The 24,616-nt window shown below is 32.3% G+C and overlaps 1 long non-coding RNA gene across 2 annotated transcripts in view; it reads left to right on the top strand.

Moving 5' to 3' along the window:
• LOC144216680 (uncharacterized) overlaps nucleotides 1-13,315 on the top strand; it is a 127,403-nt gene extending 114,088 nt beyond the window's left edge. For both annotated transcript variants that reach the window (XR_013330714.1, XR_013330715.1), the window contains exons 4-6: nucleotides 6,006-6,094; nucleotides 9,354-9,438; nucleotides 13,201-13,315. This is a non-coding gene — a long non-coding RNA (uncharacterized LOC144216680). The remainder of the gene's footprint in view (nucleotides 1-6,005; nucleotides 6,095-9,353; nucleotides 9,439-13,200) is intronic.
• Nucleotides 13,316-24,616: the final 11,301 nt, after the last annotated feature.

Genomic DNA, 24,616 nt, shown 5'->3' with positions numbered 1-24,616 from the left:
CAAGCAACCTATGGAATGGAAGAAAATATTCGTAAACCATACATCTGATAAGTGATTAATTTCTAAAATATATAGTAAATGCCTACAATTTCATAGCCAAAAAAATCTAATGACTTAATTTTTTAAAAAAGAGTTGGGGACATGAAAAACCAATTCTCCAACAAAGACGTATAGATAGCCAACAGGGATATGAAAAGATGTTCAACATCAGTAATCATCAGGGAAATACAAATCAAAACCACCACTCACCTGTTAGAATGACTTTATCCAAAAACAAAACCAGAAAAAAACAAAAGAGGACTGTTGATAATGTTGGCCCTACTAGTGCCCTAGTAGTGCCCTACTAGTGGGAATCCAAGCTGCTGCAGCTGCTATGGAAAACAGTATGGAGGTTCCTCAAAATTTAATTAAATTAAAAATAGAACTACCATAGGACCCAGAAATCCCACTTCTGGATATTTCAAAAGAATTGAAATCAGGATCTCAAAGAGCAATTAACACATCCGTGCTTATTCCAGCAATATTCACAATAGCCAGCATGTAGAAAAAAAACCCTAAATTTCCATGGATGGATGGGTGGATAAAGGAAATGTGATATATAAAATGGAATATTGTGTATATATATATGCATATATATGTATATATATAATGGAATATTATTTAGTCTTTAAACAGAGGCAACTCTTGCAATATCTAACAACATATTATGTTAAGCAACATGAGCCAGGCAGTCATTCAAGTACTGCATGATTCCACTGACATGATTCCACTTACATGAATTATCTAAAATAGTGGAACTCACAGAAGTAGAGAGTAGAATGGTGGTTTCCAGGAACTGGGGATAGGGAGAAATGAGGAGTTATTATTCAATCACTATAAAGTTTCAGTTATGTAAGATAAATTCTAGCAATCTGTTTTACAACGTTGGGCAGAAAATGAACAGTATTGTATTTCACATTTATAAATCTGTGTAGGTTTCATGCTAAGCGTTCTTACCAAAAATTTAAAAAATACATATGTACATACACATAATTTTAAAATCTGTAAGTTGTTTAAAAAATACCAAAATTGTGTTTTCTTTTTGTTTTGAAAAAATAAGTTCCATTATTAGAAGTTATTGGTCATTTATTTAAAATCAACATTATAGTAGAATGAGGGAAATTTTTTTAAACTAGATATCTGAAATAGTTATTGAATTTTCATTACTGAAGCTGGGAAATATGAAGTTATGAAAATTTAAGAATCCTTCAAAACGTGAATATATGTTTCAGAGTTTTCCATGAAGCCAGCAGATGTTGGCTGTGTGTATTCATGTTCTTTATAAGTAGTATAAACAGCAAATATTTAGCATTTATATACCACCTGACATAGCAAACACCACAAAGACATTTATTTGTTAATCATAAAGAAAATAGGTGTTAAGAATAATTTAGAGCATGTTATTTATGTCACCAACAGGCTAATTTTATACCTTACAATAGAGGAATTAAAGAAAAATTGGTCACAAGAAAGCAGTCTTTAGCTTTCAGAGGGTAGGGAAATTGTACTTTTACTTACAATAAATACAGAATATGTTAAGAATTTTCTCCCCTATGTGATCTTGGGAAATAGTTTTCCATGCATAGTGGAAGCTTGAAAGAAGACAGGGAGAGAGAGGGAGGGAGGGAAGGAGGGAAGAAAGAAGGGAGAGAGACAGAGAGAGGAAGAGAACCTGAGAGAGAGCGCGCAAGCACACAGACACGTCCTTTACATGCTGCAAATGAATTGTAGTCTAACACCTGTGCCTTAATTGCTTTCATGAATGGCAACTGCAGATGTATACACAGTCACAAGTCGAGAAGTCGAGTGAGTATAACAGACTTCTGACATCTCCATATAAAATATTTAGATATGACATAAGTGGTTTCCTTTTTTCAATTTTTCAACTTAAGATAGATTTGATAAATAAAAAAAGTATACTCCTTCATGGTGTAGTTTATAAATTGATTTTTCAGTTCATCAGTGCAATAATATCTCACTAGCAAAAAAAATATTAATTTTACCAAATCCCATCTATTTCTGCCTTTTTCATTCATAGCTGAGACTTAGCTGTTCAGCTTAAAGAAAAGAGTTACTATTTGAATAAGTGATATTGCCCATTTAAACATAGAGCAGTCAAGTGTTAATTTTTATATATTCATGATTGCCAGTATTTTGGTTAATTCTCATGACATCAACTGGCATCCTGCTTGAAGTAAGATTTCACAATCTTATGAGTTATTCATGTATTTTATTCATATAGATCTAGGCATTATCAATATTTTCCCTACAAAGAAGGACTATATATATATGAAGGATAAAATACCTTAGGAGTGTATTGATCAGTTTATAAGTAAAAATAATATTAAGATTAATTTTATTGAATTGGGAAAATGATTTACATATATCAAGAATTCTTGAAATATTCTTGAATAAAAAAATATTAATTTTTACCAAACCCTAGGGAAAAAATCAGACATATCAAATTTCATCTAGAAGCAACTAAATCTTAATGTTGCTTATGAAACAGAGATAAAATTTTAAGTGTTGTAAGCTTTCTTTATTTCTAAAAATAATAAATTTATGACAACATGGATGGACCTTGAGGGTATGATGCTTAATGAAATAAGTCAGTCAAGGAAAGGAAAATATCATATGATTTTACTTATATGTGGAATCTAAAAAATTAAACAAAACAGCAACAAACTTATAAATACAGAGAACAAACTGATGGTTTCTAGAGGGAACAACATGAGAAGATGGACAAAATAGGGGAAAGGGATAAAAAGGTAAAACCTCCAGTTATTAAAAAAAAAAGGCATTTAATAACCACCAGTTATTTTAGAAAGGGGTACAATGTACAGTATAGAGAATATAGTTAATAATATGTAACAACTTTGTAAGATGACAGATAGTAACTAGATTTCTCCTGGTGATCACTTCTCAATGTGCATAAATGTTGAATCACTATGTTGTACACCTGAAACTCATGTAATATTGTATACCAAATACACTTCAACAAAAAATGAATGAATAAATAAATAAATGAATGAATATTAAAAATAAGGAGCACAGAATGTTTTAGGTAGATTATTCCAAGGCAAGAGGCATAACATGATGATTAAGTAGAAACAGCTTTTCAGGGGCGCCTGGGTGGCTGGGTTGGTTAAGTGTCTCTTGATTTCCGCCCATGTCACGATCTCCCAGTTTATGAGATTGAGCTGACAAAATGGAGCCTGCTTGGGATTCTCTCCTTCTCTCTCTCTCTCTCAAAATAAATTAATAAACTTAAAAAAAATAAATGACTTTTCAGTCATATTGCTTTATTTTTTATTTAAGTTTATTTATTTTGAAAAAGAGAGAGAGTGTGAGCAGGGGAGGGACAAAGAGAAAGAGAGAAAGAGAACCCCAAGCAGGCTCTGTGCTCTTAGCACAGAGACCAACCTGAGGCTCCATCTCATGAACCGTGAGATCACAACCTGAGCCACAATAGAGAGTCCCACAATCAACTGACTGAGCCTTCCCCCCCCCCGTCCCCCGGGGAATCCCATGTATTGCTTTTTTTAAAGCCCGCTCTGACATTGCTAATGTTTTGTCTTGGGCAAATTGCTTAACCTATCTGTGCCCATTTTCTACCCATAAAATGGGAAAAAAATGTCTATCTCACAGGGTGCTTGTGAGAATTCAATAAGATAGTTCATTCAAACTAAGCACAATGTGTGATACACAGAAAATGCTCCATTTTTGATATAATAATAATAATAATGTCATTAAAATTGAGGTAGCCTCAGTTTAAAAATAAATTAGTAAATTTTATGACTATGGCATTTGAAATGTTTACTTACAGTCAGTTTGGGAGCATGGGTTTTAAGAATGTTGGCAATTATGTTTGTGGGAGAACATATTTCTGACCTCTCTTACCTACAAACTTAAATGTGGAACTTTAGTTGTTTGCATAGCATTTGAACTACCATTTATTCAAGTTTCTAAGATACTATCTCTAAAATTACCTTTAGAAGCCTCCTATCTGTTTTCTTGGCTTGTATTCTACACCAATGTAGATGAGATAAGTATAGCGTTGCATGCTAAAATATTCTGCAAAAGTCAGCATGAGTTTAAACAGTTTCATTGGTTCAGTTATCATTGGAGTTATCTGTATTTACATATCATTTATAGTAAACATTCCAAGCAGCTTCATAATAAAATTCTTATTGGGAAACAGTAACTAACATAAAATAAAATCAAAACATATATCTTCTCTTTATGTATCCCTTTATTTCATACTTCAGGATTCGGGATTTTTTTTTGGGGAGGGGCTGAGCTTTCTGATATTTATGCTGGGTGCACAATTAGTGAACTTGGCATTGACACATGTTTCAGAGGTCAAAACCATGCAATGATATAGTCTCTTGCTTTGTCTGAGATTGCCCAAGACCTTCTGTGATAAGTAGCAAGTATATCATCTGCTATATTTTATAAAAAGGAAGAAAAAAAAAGCCTCACTATAGTCTTCTATTATATTAAATATTTTTTCTAGGACAGGAGTGTATATAACCTAGTATTACACCCTAAATAAATTCTAAACATTAGGCCTTTTTTTTGTTTGTTTTAGGTTACTGTATTCTATTTAAATTTAATTTTTTTTAAGAACTATGACCTCAAATATTACCAAGCTGTGGGATTTATATCATAAAGAAATAATAAGTAACACCTAAGATTTGGAGTGTTTGCATTTTTATTAACTATTATCTGGAAAAAAATTCAGCTGAAATTAATTCAGTGTATTTCAACATATTCTCTAAACTATTCTTATTCTATTATTTCATAAATGATACTTTTTGAAGTTCTAGGACAATGTGATGATTATAATATCCCAGAGTAAATTATTTTAGATAACACAGAATTTAAGTCAGCAACTTCCTGTCAGTTAACACAGTAGTAGCTTTTAGTACCCTAGTTTATCCTCTCTTTTTCCTCTTAAGAAATAGGTGTCCCTCAAATAACTACATCTATCTTTCTGTGTCCATATGGTTTTGAACAAGTGGTGAAAGTATTCACTATTTGCTGTGTACCCACACTTGTCTAGTTCAGCTGGAGTGCCATCTGGTGTGGTACTCTTCCCATTTTCCTCATTTTGATTGCTTTCTCAACCTGGAAAATGGTAGCTTGATTGTCCATCGGGTCTCCATATGGCTGCTGGATTATCCTATGTAGTATCTATCCATCAGCAATATTTGATGGGTTATTTAAAGTTCATCCAGGGTGTTCACAAGTTAATAAATTTGGTCAGAAATCTCAGAAATTTTATTTGGAGAAGTATCATCATAGATTTTAGGAAGAAAATCTTTTGGATTGGTTAAAGGAAAGAAATAAGAAAACACATCCGTATCTTTCTGAGAAGCAGATGGCTACTCATATAGTGTTAGTTTCCAAAATTGTTTCTATTTTTACCCTTCTATACTGTCTAAGATGACATTTTAGTGGAAACAGCATCCTTGCATGCAGACCATCTTTGTTGCTTAAAGGACAACTATTGAAATAAGAAAGCCTATGAGATTAAATGTCTCCAGAACGATGAGGCATCCCAACAGAACTATAAACATCTGTCAATGAAAATGGAATCAGATCCTAATGATAGATGCCATGAAGATATGATAGAAGGCAAGAGTGTAAAGATGTGAAGAAACTGTGGTGTATATCCTCGTGTGAATATAAACTTTCTTGAAGGAGATCATAGTTTAGCAACCCCCCTTTCTGCCCTCCTACCAAAATAAGCCAAATCTTTAATAAATTTTGGAGCACCAAAAATGTATAGATTCTAAATTTATCATTCAACATTCCCCATTTTTCCATGACTTTCTAAGTAGGATGGAGTAGAAAGACTGTTTTCTCCTCTATTTCTCATCTTATGCTTTACTGATTTTAATTTCATTTCTCTCGCCATTCTCTTTTCTCATTCATTCATTTATCCCTTTTCCCCCCCACAGTTACAGAGTACCTACCAAAGATTAAGGAGAGATAACAGGGAATTTGGAGAGGATTGCTGTGTACTCACGGAGCTCTTCGGAGAAAGAAGGTATGTGAACCAATAATTACAATAAAATGTGATCAGCACCAGAAGATTTTCATAAGGAAATATGAAACCACAGAAAGCCCCCTAACTCTGCCAGGTGGATTCCAGATTAATACATCTTCATGTTTTCCTGAATCACTGTCTGCACATAAATATCTATTTTATTTTATCTTTCACACAAGATTTAATGAAGTATGTTTAATGACATCATTTGTTGTATATACAAGTGGAAATATTTCTAGCTGGCTTGAAACCTCAACAAGCAAACCCTAACTGAAATTGGAACATAATTTGCAATTTACCTCATCTGTGTAATATATGTATAAAATGTTTCTGAATTATGTATTCCTACTTTCTTTAAAAAATATTTTTTAATGTTTTATTTATTTTTGAGAGACAGAGACAGAGTGCAAGCAGGGGAGGAGCAGAAAGAGAGGGAGACACAGTATTGGTAGCAGGTTCCAGGTTCTGAGCTGTCAGCACAGAGTCTGTTGCAGGGTTTGAACTCACAAACCACGAGACTGTGACCTGAGCCAAAGTCAAACACTTAACCGGCTGAGCCACCCAGGCGCACCTCCCTCTTTCTTAAAATTATTCCTTCTTATGTAAAAATGGAAAAGATATTTATGATTCTTACTTGATATCTATTAATTCTTTGGATAAACTTTTATTTTATAACCCTTAACATGAGACCAGAATTTAGCTTTCACTTTGAAGAAAGCTTTAATCTCCATATTAGATTATTACACATCTTATTTTATGAGCTTACTGAAAATTTCTTGATATCTCCAAATTTTGCAAAATGCTGGCTCTAGAATCTACCTTTTTCAAAATGGATTTGAATTCTGTTACTTTTATCTCATAAGAGATATGTTAGCTCCATATTAAACTCTAATTTTTTTCAAAATTAATTGAAAAATTACATGTAATTGATATCTGTGTCTTAGAGTTGTGCTTAAATTAGAATTAGAATTGTCAGAAATAATGCGAAGACTGAATGATGCCTGTTCCAAGTACTGTACTAGGCTAAAGCTTTATAAAACTTACTAGTTTTATTTATAATCAAACTAAAAGTTTAAAAGTTTTATTCAAAATCAAGGAGCGTTATCATCTGATTAAAAATGTATAGTTTGTATAGGACACCTGAGTAGCTCTGTCAGTAAAGCTTCCAACTCTTGATTTCAGCTCAAGTCATGATTTCACAGTTGATCGGATGAGCCCTACTTTGGGCTCTGCACTTACAGTGTAGAGCCTGCTTGGGATTNAGCCACAGCCCCACCACCTCTGCCCCTCCCTGCTCACACGTGTGCACTCTGTCTTTCAAAAGTAAAAAATAAAAATAAATAAATAAATAAATAAAAATTTAAAAATATGCACAGTTTGTGAATTTATTCAATTTTATATTCAATTGTTGTCACTTTATATCAGTCAATTAAGAACCTTAGGACCTATGGATGCTTGGGTGGCTCAGTCGGTTAAGTGTCTTGACTCTTGATTTCAACTCAGGTCATGCTCTCACGGTTTGTGGGTTTGAGCACCACATCAGACTCTGTGCTGACAGTGCAGAGCCTTCTTGGGATTTTCTCTCTCCCTTTCTCTCTGCCCTTTCCTGGCTCTCTCTTTTTCTCTCTCTCAAAATAAATAAACTTAATAAAAAAGAACATTTGGACCTAAAAAAATTTCAAAATAGTCATAAAAAAAGACAAACCCTTACATTTTGTACACAAAATGAATATAATAGATTTTCCCTTACTTTAATTTGTTGTGGTGATATATAGATATGCCATTATTATCATGAATTTTTATGTAAAATGTATTTAAATTAATTTTCATAAAACATCTATAATAATTTTATAAGGCATTTTTTAACTAATTTCTTGGTGGTGCAGTGTAAATATTTCAAAGCAAAATAAAATGCTCTCTAACTAGCACCTATGTATAATAAGATGACAGAATACTTATTAAATTAATCTTTGAGATAGTCCATGTAATTTTTTTCTGAAATGATAAGTTCACATGAAAATATTTTTAGATGTTTTTGACAAACAATTTTTATTTGTTTCTGTCTTCCTCAAATAATGTGTATATTTTGGTAATCAAATGCATTCATTGTGAATAAGGAGACATAAACAAGAAGTAGTTATTACTCTGAGGACAAAAAAGTTATCAAGATGAATTATATCCTATAAAAACATGTTCATCTTTATCATAGACTATTGTAAACAGAAGATCCAAGCACAGATCATCGCTCTGAGATATTAAGTTCTTAGAAAGATAATATCTAGTAAAGAATAGTATTTTAAACATTAATTACTTCAGCTATTTTCACTCTTAAATCTGTTTCTTAGAAGGGATTTCTTTATTTTCCCAAATTACTACAACTTTTCAGCAAATCTTCGTGCAGGAGAGCTGAGATTTCCTGAGAATCATGCTAATTAATGAAACTGAAGGACAAATTGAAGAATATATTACTAAAATATTTTGATATGTATAGGTGTCTATGCACTTTACAGTGCCTTTGCTTAGAACACTTCATCAAGCCTTTGTTTCATTTTTGTCTTTCAGGATCTCAGTAATAGCCCCATTTCACCTTGTCTAAATTGGCCTTCTTCAGTTAATCTCCATCTCCTCAATTTTCTCTGTGGAAGTTTTCACAATTCGTGGTTATTTGTTCTCTCCATTGATGTGTTTATTGGTCTTTTATATCATGCTTGGAAGCTTCATGTAGGCATCAAACTGTATTTTTGCAGTATAGATGCAGCAACTTGCATAGTGGCTGGCATACAGTAGGAGTTCAGTAAATACACATTGAATGCATTAATGAGTGAAATTAAACAGCACTCTTTTTATGGCAAAATTCCTACTATCTCAAAATCACCTTAAGTGACATGTTTTAGTGTGTGTGAAAGTCAGATATTCCAAGAAGGTGCTCACAAATTATGTGAAGGAATTATTTATTATTATTTCTAATATAAAACTTGTAGAATTATGACAATATTTATGCAATAGCAATAGGAAAACACAGAGTAATAACTGCTAAAAGAAATGATAATTCTTTTCACTTTACCATCATTTACATTTTTGTCAACTTTAGAAAAGGAGAAAATGGTGAGAAAAATCTGTAAGGAGTTTACACACAAAAGAATATTTCAACGAAGGAAAATATGTCAGCTTACTATACCATATTTTGTTCTTTCAAAATATTACAAAATTGACATAGGACATAATGTTTGATGTTCTAAGAAAAATACAATATGTTTAGGAAACTGTATATGTGATATGGATGCATCACTATGAGAACTACATAAGGAACGGCTAACATTTCAAAAGCACAGATTTTCAAAATGGTATGTATATGTGTCTAAAATTGCTGGTGTACTATAATTAATTTTTATTCTATTTTAAAGGGTCATTCAGTTATCTTTTATAGACAATTTTCACAGCTTATCATGAATCCCTAGAGCTGCTATGGTTAGGCCAATATATTTACATGAATAGTATGTAAATGCATTTAGGTATTTAAGTATAGTGTTCTTGATATAGCCTAAGGTGTTTCATATGAATATATCCAACATTTCACTTTTTGAGGGAGATAAATGTATTTTTATGCTTCATCACACATACTATAAATATCCTTTATGCTTGTACTGTATTCCCACCTTGCTTCACATCATTCATTTAATTTTTTACATACGCAGCATAATAAATGCATGATGCTAAATTCAAACTTTGTAAGAGTCTGACCCACGTTAAGTCAATTTCATATCTTTCTCCGTGCTTCACTGATCTGGTCAGAATATGGCCTTCTTTGTATATCAACAAGGATTCTGCTCTGTGATTGAAGCCATGAAATCAGATGAGAACCTGGGAAATACCAGAGAAATATTGTTCAATGGTATTGTAACTGTGAACAATTTTTTTTCAATTTTCTTTCTAAAAAAAAAAAAAAAAAAAGAACCATCTTTGAGATTACATAAAATAACAGAAGGCTAAAACTAGTTCTACCACCTAATTTTACAGATGAAGGAAATGACACACAAGTACTGTTTTAAGGTCACATTTCAATTAGTGGTAGAAACAAGAATAGCACCGAATTCTACCAATGCCCAAACTGATGTTCTCCTCAGGCCTCACTCATCTTTGCTGGTTGTTTTAGGAAGGCATAGAAATGGTGGTATAGTGGGAAGAAGTCAACGAGGGCTTTAATATAAAGTAGCCATCAGTTCTTGTACTTGTTTGCTGTGTGACTTTGGCTCTGGAACTCAGGTTTCTTATTTATAAAATGTCAATAATAATAATAAATGACACATAAGATCATTTTCAGAAATGAATGAAATGAGATCATAGATACAGCATACAGGGCCTGCAACAGGGTAGGCATTCAAATGCAATGTACACATTACTATTTTGACTATTTGTGATTAGCATTATTTTCATAGGGAATCATTAATGTAAGCATGAGTGACCTTACAGCATTCTACAGGAGATGATCACTTGATGGGCAGAGCTCATCTGACATTGAAAAAATCCAGCATTGGTTTGGCAGACCGTGGCTGCACCCTCGGTTTAGAAGTAATTAGTACTACTCAACCAAGGTAATCTGGAAATTGGCTCTCAGACCACATTTGCAATTTTATGTGGAGAGAAATGATTCAATATTCAGTAATGGTTAGGTACTTTCAATGTTCAACCCTGAGGTCCTGTGTAAATAGGATTGTTGTCGAAATGGAATAGAAGTTTTGTGTGCAAAATGACAGTGGGAGCAGCTCGTTAATCAGATTTACACAGAAAAGGAGGGGATTGTGCCCTCATGGGAATGCCAATGAGAAGGCGCATTGAATGTGGAAATCAGTTATTTTTAATGTTAAAATAAATATTAGCATCCTTCCTGCCTGTATGTTTCATAATGCAGAAAGGAATCCAATGTTTGTTTGTTGTTATGTTTGAACAATATTTTTTACTTCAAGAAGTCATTAAAATAGCTTGTAAATTAGTTTTATAAGATTATATAGTTATTGAGTGAAGAATGGAAAAATTAGTGATAAGCTGCATGTGAGGAAGAAATATTTTGGAATAATGATCACTTTTGTAATAATAAATGTGATGATGAAAAATACTTCAAAGGTCAAACCACATGTGTATTGATCTGGATGATTCATGATTTTGCATAATTTTGTTACTATCAACAGGACTTTTACTGAAGAAAATACTATCGTATTAAGAGTGTTAATTTGCAATATCTCTAGAGCTCAGTTTCCCACATTTAAAATAAGAGGAATTGTACCAAATGACCTCTTAAGTCTCTTCCAGCACTAAGCCCTGAAAACAATGCTATTATTTTTATGACAGTCTTTTGTCCTATATCTGGGCCCAGAATCCATCAGGACTGGATGAGACTTGAGGGTAAACATTTCACCCTGTGAGATTCAATTATAGATCAGATCACATCTGGAGTATTGGAGGATGTAGGAGTGAGCCCAGAGATACTGTTTCTATAATCACCACCTATTTTTTCCTGACCTTTCCGGACAGCATAAACCTAGTTTTGACTTCAAGAGGAAATTCCAAATTCAAAGCCAGAAGCATATCTGCACAGTTTTCCAGAATTAGGAAGTCAGTTGCAGTGTGTTAACCCACGTCCTTGGTGGCTACAATATAAGTCACAAAATCAGCTTCTTCTTCTTCTTCTTCTTTTTTTTTTTTAATGTTCACATATCTTGACATGCATAGCTAATGACATCACAGTTTATCCTCTATCTGTGGTTTGTCTGGAAAATGGCCGAAAGTATTCAATGGTCTTCAAGCCTCAGGATTTCAAATTTGCAAAATTTTAAAGAGAATCCATTCCAAATTTCCTTTGTTTAACGTATTCCAGAAATCAAAGTGCCTTTAGGTATAAATGACAAGATAATAGAATTCTAAGTGTTCTCTGCAGTGAATATTATACTTTCATTTTGCACAGTGGAGCTTAAAGTGCCTCACTTTATGCTGATGGTGGTCACTTTTCAAGTTTTTCAGCCTCTTACAGTTAAAACATATGATAAAGTGGCCATTTGCAAAAAAGATGAAGAGAATAAGTGAGCATGAAATTCACAGAAACTGAGACCATATTAAATACTATGTTGGTGTACTTCCATCTACCACTATTTGTAGATAAAACTTTTAATTTGCTATATCAAGAAATTCACATGGACAGGTTACATTTTTGGTTAAAATTAGATATCTTGGAGAAAAATATAATAATCACAGTAAAGACAAGGTGGAAATACAAGAACTCTCATAAATAAATATAAATAAAATATGTAGGTATGTATAACATAGCTATGTATAACATTTAATGATACATAAATAGTTATGAAAAAATATATACTACTAAAGGAGCTTAAATGTTAAGTTTAATGCATTTTTCTAAAATAATTCATTTCTGTAGCAATATGGGTCTGGCCACAGTAAGCAAATTATATATATTGCAAGATAAAAATATAACAAAGAAAATGCCTTTTCCGAATATGTTTTATTACTTAAATTAGTGTAATTTTGAATTATAATAAATGTGAAAAGCAAAATTTATATAAATATCCTTCCTACTAAAATATGGAGAGAAATCAAAATGAAGCTAATTCTTTTAAAACAAATTTCTGTAAACAGATTGTTACCATGAGTGTTCTTTCTGCTGATAAACAACATGTAAAGTTAAAGAGAAGACATAAAAGCAGTAATCACCATGTACCAAATATCATTTCATGAAATCATTTTAGAATCTTCTAATTCAAACTGGATTTTTAGCTCTTGATTAAAAATAACTGGTGGCTCCCTTGACACAGGAGGCCTAGTTTTCAAATCAACCAATATAATTAACACATGAATATTATTTAAAAGGTTATTTTACGCTTTTAAATGTTTCTAAATAAATTCAACTAATGTATATGAATGTTTGTGTAATACATGAGATTCCTTTATAAAGACTAAGAAACAGAGATAAACTAGGATAAAAGTTAATTAGTACAGAATTTCTAATATCATCTAAAGTTTCTTATAAGAAAAATAGATCATAATTTTAAAAGGATATTAATGTAACTCTTTGTATTTTATAATTGTTTCTACATTAGGTTGAGGCACTGAATCATCCTGAAGACGGGACAGCCTGTAAGTGGTTACATTTTCCTAAGAGATATGAAATCACGACGTGATTTTTTTTTTATCATGGCCTTCATTTGATTTGTAACACTTAATCCCCATTAGTTTAGCTATTAAAAATATATTCTATTCTTTTAGGGGTTTTTTTTGGTTTTTTTTTGAGAGAGAGAGAGACAGGGTGGGGAGGGAAATAGAGAGAGGATCTGAAGCAGGCTGTGTTGACAGCAGAGAGCCTGATGTGGTGCTCAAACTCATGAACCAAGAGAGCATGACCTGAGCTGAAGTCAGACACTTAAACAACTAAGCCACCCAGGTGCTCCAAAAATATTTTCAATTGTATTTGTAGATTTTTTTTAAGCATTACAAATAGCATTAATAGAAGACAAGGATTAGAATTATTTGAATATCTTGCTTTATCATCATTTAGAAGTACTTTGCAATTTGTTTTCCTGTTTTATTAGTGTTTTATGGATATCTTTGAGCTAAAATGTCATCCCCTTAGTTTCATGAATCATTGCAAAAACATCAGGGAGTATCATTTATAATGTACAACAATCTATTTTGATCCAAGAAAGTAGACCTTGCTGAAGTATGGCATTTTGGGATGCTATTTTCATGTAATGTGACGTGAGTGAAGTGAATGCTAAAATTATAATCTTGCCTGATATTTACTAGTAAAGTAGTCATGGCATTAAAGTAGATATACATCAAAAAGAAAGAACATGAAGGAAGGGTAATCAAAATACTTTGATTTAATAAATATTATGCTTAATATTTCCCATTTTAGCATCCTAATTTTAATACCTGGACTTAATACCTGACTTAAGTGTGCTTTCACTTTTATTACCTTAGTATCTTTCTCCAGTTATCTTTACGTATATGGCCTAACTTTTCAAATTTTCTTTTTTTTTTTTAATTAAATGTTTACTTATTTTTTTGAGAGAGAGAGAGGAGTGGAAGGGCAGAGAGATGAGGAGAGAGAGATCCCAAGCAGGCTCCATGCTATTGGCTCAGAGCCTGACATAGGGTTTTAATCTATGAACCTGTCCTGAGCCAAAATCAAGAGTCAGACACTTACCTGACTGAGCCACCCAGGCACCCAAAGTTTTTCTTTTTTAAAATATAATGTATGATATATAAATATTACTTTAAAGTTTTAGTAGGAAAAACAATAATCAGGATTCAGGAAGACTGGGAACTCCTATGCCAGAAACCAGTATATAAAATTTAAAATTATTTTAAAGATAATATTAATAATTACTCTGTAAATGTGTAGTTATCATATCATTATAATCATAACAGTTTCCTATTATAAACTAAAATCCAATAGTTCCTAATGCAATCCATAATTTATTTTTGAATGGTAATTTATAACAAATCAACCAAATAGTTTTTTATAAATGTAAAATTTCATTTACTATAAATTTAAAACTACATCATTTAAAAATTAGAGTTAAAAACTATAAAATAATGCATTCTTAGGTGAATAATTGTTTACAATTTCCTTTATAGATCTGCTTATATAAGCATATTGGGAAAACGTTCTAAGAAGTATAAGGTAGCAGTCTACAAATAAAATGGTCAAGAGATGTGACCATTTGCAAAAACACTTCAAAAGCATTCTAGAAGAGAGATGTTAAACCATTAACGTTTCATTGTTAATAATGAATAAGTTCACATCTGATAACCTTTCCTGCTACCAGCATACTAATTTATATTAAATAGTGACTAATGACAAGATTATCAGCTATATAGGCCCACAGTAAGTCAAATGAGATATGGCTAAAAACTAAATCTATATACTCATTTGAGAAAGATTATAATGGTCTTATAATATTAACATTTTTTCAAACTGACTTTTCCTTTATAAAATGTTTAAAGTAACAGTTGTTTGATAAAAAAAAGAACATGTCAGGGTGCTTGTTTGGCTCAGTCAGTAGAACATGTGGCTCTTGATCTCAGAGTCATGAGCTTATGCCCCAAACTGGGTGGAGAGATTACTTAAAAAAAAAAAAGAGAGAATATGTGAAACATCAAAGATACAACAATGAACACCCAGGAATCCACCATACAACTAAGAACTAGAACCAATGATAAACTGAAACATTTAATATAAGAGAAAAACAAGCTGTTTTGTTTTGCTATTTCTGAATTTTAAGTATCTTCTCTGCCAAAATATAAGCGGCTTTGTACTTATTTCGCATTCTTGTTGCAGTCAAAACTCCTTTGTTTGAAGTTTGAAGTACTAACCATTAAATTAGTGTCTATTTAATAACTAAATCCATCAAACAACAGGCATACTAAAATGATTTCATTTTCCTTTCTGGTTAATATGAAGTGCTTAATCTTAAAATGTGAACTGTCAAAATAATGTACTTTTTTTTTTCCTCCACAAGAATAATTTGGATTTCTTACATATCTCTTGTCAAGCATTCTAACGAAACAGGGTATGCATAAATTGGTCCACCACCAAGACTCTCTCTTAACTTCAGTGTCTAAGTCTGGACAGTGTTGCTTATCTCGATTGTGGATAATTTTTTAAAAAAAGATAATATCCTAAATGGACTTACAATTCTAGTTTAGAGTCAGAATATATTTTTAGAGAGGGAAAATTCTATTATTCAATCAACTAATGGAATAGCTATAACAAGGTAATACTTGAGAAAACAGAGTCTCACAAAATTCATTAATGCATTCAAGCTGTAAAGTAAAATACTACCTATTATTTAATGTTACACCTATTGTCCACTAAGTAATTTTCTGATACTCAGGCCATCACCTTCTCTTTTTACGTATTAGTAAATACTGTATTTTTACTAAGAAATATTATTAATACTTAATTGTATATTATATGTTATAATGTATGTAACTAAATTTATACTTTGATATATGCAAGTGTATAAGCAAGCATCTCATTTATAGAAAGAAGGCTTCAGACTGAGAAGAATCCTGGTTATAATGTCAGTTACTTAAATCGAAGGTGGTTAAGATTATTTTCTCTGTTAAATACAAAAGTCAGTTTTTATGGATCAGAGAACTATTCTAGGACTATTGTAGATATAGTTTAATACTCGTATTTTTAAATTTGAGGTTAAAGGATAAACAAAAAATGTGCTGCACGTTAGAGCTGCATTTTAAGCATTTTAGCTTTTGAATTTCTAGTGTTTCCACGAAAGCTTGAATAGGAAGCTATGGTCTGGCAAACTAAGAACATATTACAGCTCTATTAAACAGTCTCCACTTGGTATAATGAGAACTGGTATAATCTAATTGTTTAACCAATAACATTCATTTTTACCATTATATAATTATCTAAGTTAGTAGCAAATTTTTTTCAAATATAATTCAAATAAACAGATTTAGGAGATTTATTTTTATACTATTGTATTATTGGAACATTTTGTAAGTGCTCAAAGAATTTGGTCAGGGCATTTCTTTATATGAGAATTTAAAAATTCCTTGGGTCATATATGAATGAGAAAATTTTAATAATGGCCAATGAGACAATCCTGTCTCTCTCATATACACACCCACACACACCCACACACACACCCCTCTACACACACACAAGATCAAAAGTTCTTGTTTTATGACTTTTATAAAATGAAGCTGTTTCTCCTTGCTTCTAAACTGAGACACAATTTAATACCAAAATAAAATTTGGGCAGCTGCTGGAATTACCACAATAATAATAACATTATCACATAATAATAATGATACCAATACAATGATAATTGCTTAAATCAAAAGAAGAGTTTAAGTCCTGAGAAAGTCCTATTCAATGTATATTATCATGACTATAAAGTTATTAGCCGTAAGAGTACTATTAAAAAGTATTATATAATACTAATAAGAGTACTATATAAGTTATATATAAATAGGACTCCAAATCAAGTGAAATATTTGCAAATAAAGTGGAATATTTGGGAGTTTAAGACATTTCCCAAATGTTGTAGAATATGCCAGTCAGGTAAAGTCCTGAGTTTTAATTTAAAATATCTGCTAAAATTAATAGTAATAACTTGTTACTATAAATCTACAACAGAACTTAAGTGATTTGGATTAGTGTTGCAAGAAGCTGACTTTAATTGTGATTTTTTTTTTTTTAAATCAGTGGAAAGGAGTGGTTCTCAAATTCTAGCAGGCATCAGAATCAGGCTTGTTAAAACACAGATTAGGAGCCCCACCTCCAGAGTTTTAGATTTGGTGGACCCATGATGCCATCTGGGAATCTGCATTTTAAAAAATTTTTCAACGTTTATTTATTTTTGAGAGATAGAACGCAAGCAGAGGAGCAGAGAGAGACACAGAATCTGAAGCAGGGTCTAGTCTCTGAGCTATTAGCACAGAGCCCGATGTTAGGCTTGAACTCACAAACTGAGAGATCACGACCTGAGCCAATGTTGGAGGCTTACGACTGAACCACTCAGGTGCCCTGAGAATCTGCATGTCTAATAAGTTCCCAGGTGAGTCTGAGGTGACTGATCAGGAGACCACATTTTGACAACCAGTGATCTGAATGGCAACATAGTACTTTTAGCACTTTCTTTGATAAAGCTATTATCATGTTCTCAAAAGACATTTATTGATTCTGGAACCTATTATTATTAATGGATTTGGGAATGAGATGTATTCACTATCATTTTACAGTTACTAAAACAAATTTTATGATAACCATAGATACACTAACAATTTTTGCTAGGATATAATTTTGTGTAATTATAAATGTGTTACAATGACTTAGGAATAGTAATAGAGTAACTTGCTTTGAGGTGAAAATATATGTGTTGTATTTTCCTATGGAGTACTTCCTTGGTCTATTAACTTTTGAAAAAGTATCTATATTCTGAAGGGGAAAAAGAGTAAATCCATTTCTATAGAGGATTTTTATTATTGTATCTGTGATGTGTAAGTGTCTTCTGGTGAACAAAGACAATAGTAATGGCTTCTAGCAACATTTGCTTTTACACTATTTAATATTTGTTCTATTAATCACAATCTAGCAAGTTACTTGAAAGGAGGATATTGCTTTACATTCTTTCGAATTCCCCACAGAGCTCCTAAGAAACTGAATTGTGAGTTGTCCTATAGGGTGTGAATGCTTTCAGAGCAATATAACCTTAACATTTAGAAGAATCCCAGGTACATAGTAGGGACTTAATAAATGTTGACAGAACTGAATACCTCATATGCATAATAGATATTCACTGATTTATCCTGAAAGACATCCTACCTCTTAAATATATAAGCTGCTTGATCTCAGCATGTTCGTCAGATGCTATAAGATGAAAAGTGGAATAGTCTAAATATCCTTGCATTGAGCATGGTAACTTGGTTAGTGTGAGATTGACTTTAGGTTACTAATTTTGCCCATGTCTATGCTACAGGCATTAAAATAAAAACATTCTTCTACATTTTAAAAAGTTGTTTTTTAAATAATGTAGCTATGACTTTGTACAGATAAAATATATATTTAAAATGTACGTATCATCATTACTTGTAGTATAAGCTACAGGCTTAATGAGACTAGAATGGTAGGACACAGATTTTGTTCTGTTTATGGCTGTGAAAAGAGGCTTTATAATAGTACTAGGACTTCTGAGGCTTAAGCAGACCTGTGTATTGACCCTAAATACACGTTAATCTAATTTCTGCCCCTAAAGTATATTACCTTAGTTTCTTCATCAGTTCTGAGAATTGTACCCTGAAATATGCAGGGAGGATGGGCTGTATTCATTGAGTGGACAACTGCATCATTATAAAGGCAGGATGAGCAAGAAGCCCAATGGAAAAAAGTCATGAAGGAGTTCCCTCCTTCTCTCACTGATTAGTAACCTAAAAGTCCAGGAAAAAAAAAATATATATATATATAGCATATAGGATGTGTGATAGGAAAGAAATTGCAGAGACCTGAGAAACCCAAATATCTTGATAGAGCTGAATTTTTTCTAACACAGTATGAAAATCCACTAAAGACAAAACACTTTAATAACAGAAGTCATTTAAGGCCTTAAAAAAAAGAGAGAAAAGAAAAAGTACTGCTCTGCATCTGGTTTTAATTGACACTCACTATACCAGTCCCTGAGACACTATACTGAGGTCTGCTGGCTGTGTCTCCCCCCACCCCCCATCTGATTCCATAAGGATGTGCAGCCCACAGTAAGAAGCCAGCAGTGCTGCTTCTGGAAAATATCCTTTACTAACGTCAATGAAAGAACAGGGTGGAACAGAACTGTAATGGTGCTTAACACGAAAGACTGCCTTTCTGCTTCCTTCTCCCTTTCCTCATAAACTGAATGAACTGTTGTTATAAGACAACATACTGCTGAGTTAATGTAACTTAAAAATTTACAGCAGGTTGTATGCCTGGAAGCACATTATGGGGCCACCTGTAGGCATCTAATTCCACTGAAAATAATAAATAATTGTGGAGAATTCCTCAGAGTCTAGAGGAGAGTGGATAAGAATCCTGTTGCTGGTTCACTCCAACAAGGATTCTGTTGTGGAGGAGGATTAAAGAACTGCACTCTCTCCAACAAATATGAGTAATCCTTCTCCCCACAAAAGAGTCCACTAAATGCAACACCAGACACCTGGGTGCCAAATCTACACAGCCATTTCTTGGGTACTTTTGATAATCTACCAGCAGAAATGGCTGCATATGGCAATTGCTTAATATAGCATGTTGATCCATTTAAGAATTTTTTTTTTATAATAACAAAAGCTATTTTGTTTGTCTGCATCCTGTTTATCTCTTTGATGTCTCTTCCTCATATTTTGGCAAAAGTAAGTGACAGTAAGAATGTCCCTGATAGGATTCTAAGCTTTTATATTTGGGAGAAATTAGTATGTGTATTTTAGCAATGCTCAGCAACCTTGACCTTTTTCAAATGGATGGTAAAATTAATTTACTGCAGGGCTGCTTTAAAGAAAAAAAGCATTTGTCATTATGCTTTTGCCACAAGGTAGGTGGATTTAGTGCTTACCCTGTAACTACTCAGAGTATATATGCCATTTATTTCAGGTCATATTCTGCTATAAGATCAGTGAAATTTTACATTCATGCACGTGAACTTTTATCAAGTAGATTCCTGACCCTAGCCTAATTTGTGTTCAGTTGGGTTATAAATTACCCATAAGCTTTATTAATTCTTAGTCTTAGAAGCACTGCAGATACTGTTTGGATTTCAAATCTATAACAAACTTTCTCTACAATGATCCCATGGCTTTGAATTAAGAAAACTACATTTAAATAATCATTTAAATGTTGAGGATTGGATTCTTGGTGGTACTCAGGTTGACATTTCCTTTCTATTTGTACTACATGAAGGGTTAATAAGGTCTGTGTAACCTTATTCTTTGACGGCTTTTCGGCAGAGTATTTCAGGATTGCTGCAAAAACAGATTTTAACCCTTTTAATAATGCTCTTAATAACCACATTGTGCAGAGCACAGCACATACTGCCCATAAGGCAATATAGCTCTGAACACAGTTTGATCTGCTATCCAATCAAGGAAAGGTTCTTTGAGACACTTGCCATTTTGGTTGCTATGGTGAGTTTCATATTTTGTGGAAACCACTGCTAGATGTCTTAAAATAGACCTTTGCCAAGAAAAACATTGGTCCAGTGGCAAATGCTGGCAGAGCATTGCAAGGTTGCTCAAATTCCCTTCCTTTGTTTTTCCCTCTCCCCCCTGGGGCAACTGCTCCAAGCATCAGCCCACTAGTCTGGCAGGCCGAGAATCCAGAAACTTGCTGCTAATTACAATGTTGACAATTCCCAACCTGTTTACTGGCGCCAGCAATCAAACCGCATCCTCTCGAGTGAACCAAAAAGCACTTGCTGGCTTTAGCTTCCTGAGGTTCCAAGCTGGCTATATTAATTACTGTTAACTTAAAACTGTATGTTGTACAGAAGAAGCTTAATTAGCTAGTTTGAGGATTAAAATCTATCCTTTACGAATTTTAAAGCCTTCTGTTCTTGATCAAATTATATGAACCCATAAAACATCTTTCCTTGGACAAAATGCTGATTATTTTAAGTATTACTTCCCAGAATAAATTTTGTCACTATATTACCTTCAACCCAGTACCAAAGTAGATCAGAAGATGATGTCTCTCCCTTCCTCCTTTCCNTCTACATTTTGGGGGTGGGGAGGAAATTAATAATGGGTATAAATACTAATGGCAGTAGTATATAATTAAAGAAAAAGGAAAACCTTTTGATGGGGACAAATAGTCAAAAGATATTATTCTATCCTGAGAAATTTTAAAACAGTGATAGTTACACCATTTCTTCAAGTGAACTCTTACTGCTGTGATGGACCTCTAATTTGGGAGCATTTGTCTTTCAAGTATAAGAGGTATGTTTCTTTGATTGATAAGTTGGGTGACCACAGCAAGAAATCACTCTCCCCACCTCCTAAATGAGTAACACCATAGGTAACAGAGATGTATCAGTGGGTGACCACCATACAATCTGCATAAATAGCATAACAGCAGTGAACAAGGTTTTAGTAAAATTGAGAATTTATTTTGATGTTACTCGAATCCAAGAGTCAATCTGTATTTCTTTATTTCATAAGACAGCTTTGAATATTTCAAAATGGAATAAAAGCATAAATGCAATTTTAATTTATATATTAAAAGGTGATTTTATTTATGTTCTTTGATGTGAAAACATCATTGGGTCAGCATTTGGTAATCTCATTGTTAATTTTCCATTGAATATACTACATTACAAATATTTGTCATTCTAATTTCTGAGCCAATATTTTCATTTGGAAGCTTATTAAATTGAGTTGCTATAATTGATATTAAAATTTTATTTGTTTTACTAAAATATTTGCAACTTGGTTAAAGATCAAGCTATTCCTTTAATATGATTTCTATTTGTTTCTACATTATTAATTTGGCCTATAAAATCTTCCTAGATTTAAAAAAAAACATAAGAATAAGCACACTACAGACCTTTGGAATCTATTGGCACATTCACATCTGTGTATACAATATTTAATCTTGAAAAAGGTTAAATCAGATGAATAAGTGACTACTATGAAGAATCTAAGGATTATTGCCAGATACCAGGAAGAATGGAGTTTCAAGAAAAACTCCAATATTGAAGTTTTAGTGTGATGTATTAGAAAGAAAACATCCAAAGAGGACTTAGAAAGTGAGTGTCAGATATTATTTGGGTATCCTTGGGAAAGTCTCTGTGTTGTGAAAATATCATGTATAAACATGGATGTAGGACCATACACCACAACTAAATATCATATGGATTTACTATGAGCTTATCTAAGACTCACAAAATTTTGTATTCTATGTGGATAGTAGACTGGCAAATAATTCTATCAAAAGATAACAAATGATCAAGTGGCAATGCTGTGTCTTTGGATGCACAGGCCGAGCCAGAGAAGAACAAGCATGTCAATCTCCTATATCGTTACCATGGTTAATTAACAAATACCCTCATCCCTAAACTCTGATCAATTGCACTAAATAGGAAAAACCAAATTTTGCATTTTATATTGAGAGATAGTGCTAATACAGTATTAAATAAATTCCCCTAGGTTACTTTGTTTCTAAAGCACATTTTCAAATATAACATATACCTTTTCTATACCTTTCCCGTAGAAAAATGGATGAAAAGGCTGTTTCTCTTAAGCCATGTGCTCCTTAGGCTTAATTTTCCATAAGTTTGTTTTTTCAAGACTGATGATCTTTCCTTTGACTTGTGAAACATCCAGAATCCATGCCTATCTCAGTTTTCTACTTATAAACTAGGCCTATTTTACAGACACTATTTCTATTTTAATTGATTCACAGCTTTATACTGGAACATGACCTTTGATCTAAGTAAAAGCAGGAAGTTTTGAATACTATGAAAGAATTCCTCCTGTATAGATACACTATACAAAGCCAATATTGTCAACTTCCCATCACAAGCTACTAGATCTGCCAATAAAATAGCCACCAATAATTTCATTATTGTTTCTTTAACACATCACCAAAACTGCACAATCCGTTCCACGGTCCACATCCTTAATATTGTTACTCGTTATCATTGTCCCTTGTCTCTTGTCAAATTCAATTGTTATCCGCACAAATTGTCAGATCTAAATGTGAAACTGTCTCAAAAACTTAGCATCAAGCCTGATTTTTAATATAGCAGCCACAACTAACAAAAACCTGTTTATTTCAGTGTAAAGAAACCTTATATTTTGACTCTGTCCTAATACCTAGTATTAACACTCCTGAAGTTGTTTTGGACAACTACATCCAGCAACAGAAAGGAATATGAGATATTTTAATAAAAATATAATAAATGGTTTACAAACTTTGCATTTCTATGACCAGAAATCTCTTTGAAATCAAATGCTTTTGAAAACTTTATAGAATGTGCATTGAAACTGTTTTCAAAGTCTTAAATGGATGTAAAGTATCATATCCATCATTAACTGTAGATGAAACATTATCTGAACAGTTATAGCTGACAAACCATATTATTTTAATTTTTTGACAATGGGTATATTATTTTATGGTTAAAAGGTCAACTTGTATTAACTATACTTGGAACACCCAAGAGAGTAACACCTTTCAAATAAAACTATAATTTATTTTGCTTGTAACTTAAATTTGCCTTGCTAACAAGTATTGAAAAAAATATTGTATAATCTTTATCATTGAAAATATATCTATCACAGTAATTATTATATTGTATAAAACTATTTCCAGTTGATTATTGTTAAAAATTTATGAATTATTTCAAGTACTTACACATTTAATATTAAATAAAATATATTAGGTAATATTTATATCACAATTCACATGGAATAAAATAATACCATGTTAAACAGTTACTTATAATTCCAAAAAGATCACCTTAAAAAAATGTTCTCATCAATTTTTCAGTTGTTTAGGAGTTATATCTGAAAATCAGATAAGATGAGTTTTCTATCTTAACAAAGAATAAGTGCACTATTCATAATCAAACTTGGGAATTATGACTTGCATTAACATTAAGTTAAACTTAAATATATGCAATTCAACAGCCATTTTATGTATTGGCTACTTTTAAAAAGACAGTAACTATGGGGGAAAATGTTAAATTCTGAATTAACATGTCCTGAAAGAATATTATTGCTTTTACTAAATTAATAATATTTTTGAATACTTATCATGTGCCAGATATTTGACCAGGTATTTTGAAAGGGTTTAGCACTGCTAAGCTATCCCAGAATTAAATATCCCAGACAGATATTAGTCCTTTTTGTTTTAAAAGAATGAAAACAAAAAGTAATTTACCCACTCTTCTAAAAATTGTAATTAAATTTAATAGAATAAACATTTACACACAGAATAAACACATTAAAAGGCCCAGTGTT

The sequence above is a fragment of the Crocuta crocuta genome, unplaced genomic scaffold, assembly GCF_008692635.1.
Source record: "Crocuta crocuta isolate KB4526 unplaced genomic scaffold, BGI_CrCroc_1.0 scaffold48, whole genome shotgun sequence".
Lineage (NCBI taxonomy): Eukaryota > Metazoa > Chordata > Mammalia > Carnivora > Hyaenidae > Crocuta > Crocuta crocuta.
This window is presented reverse-complemented; position numbering and strand designations above follow the sequence as displayed.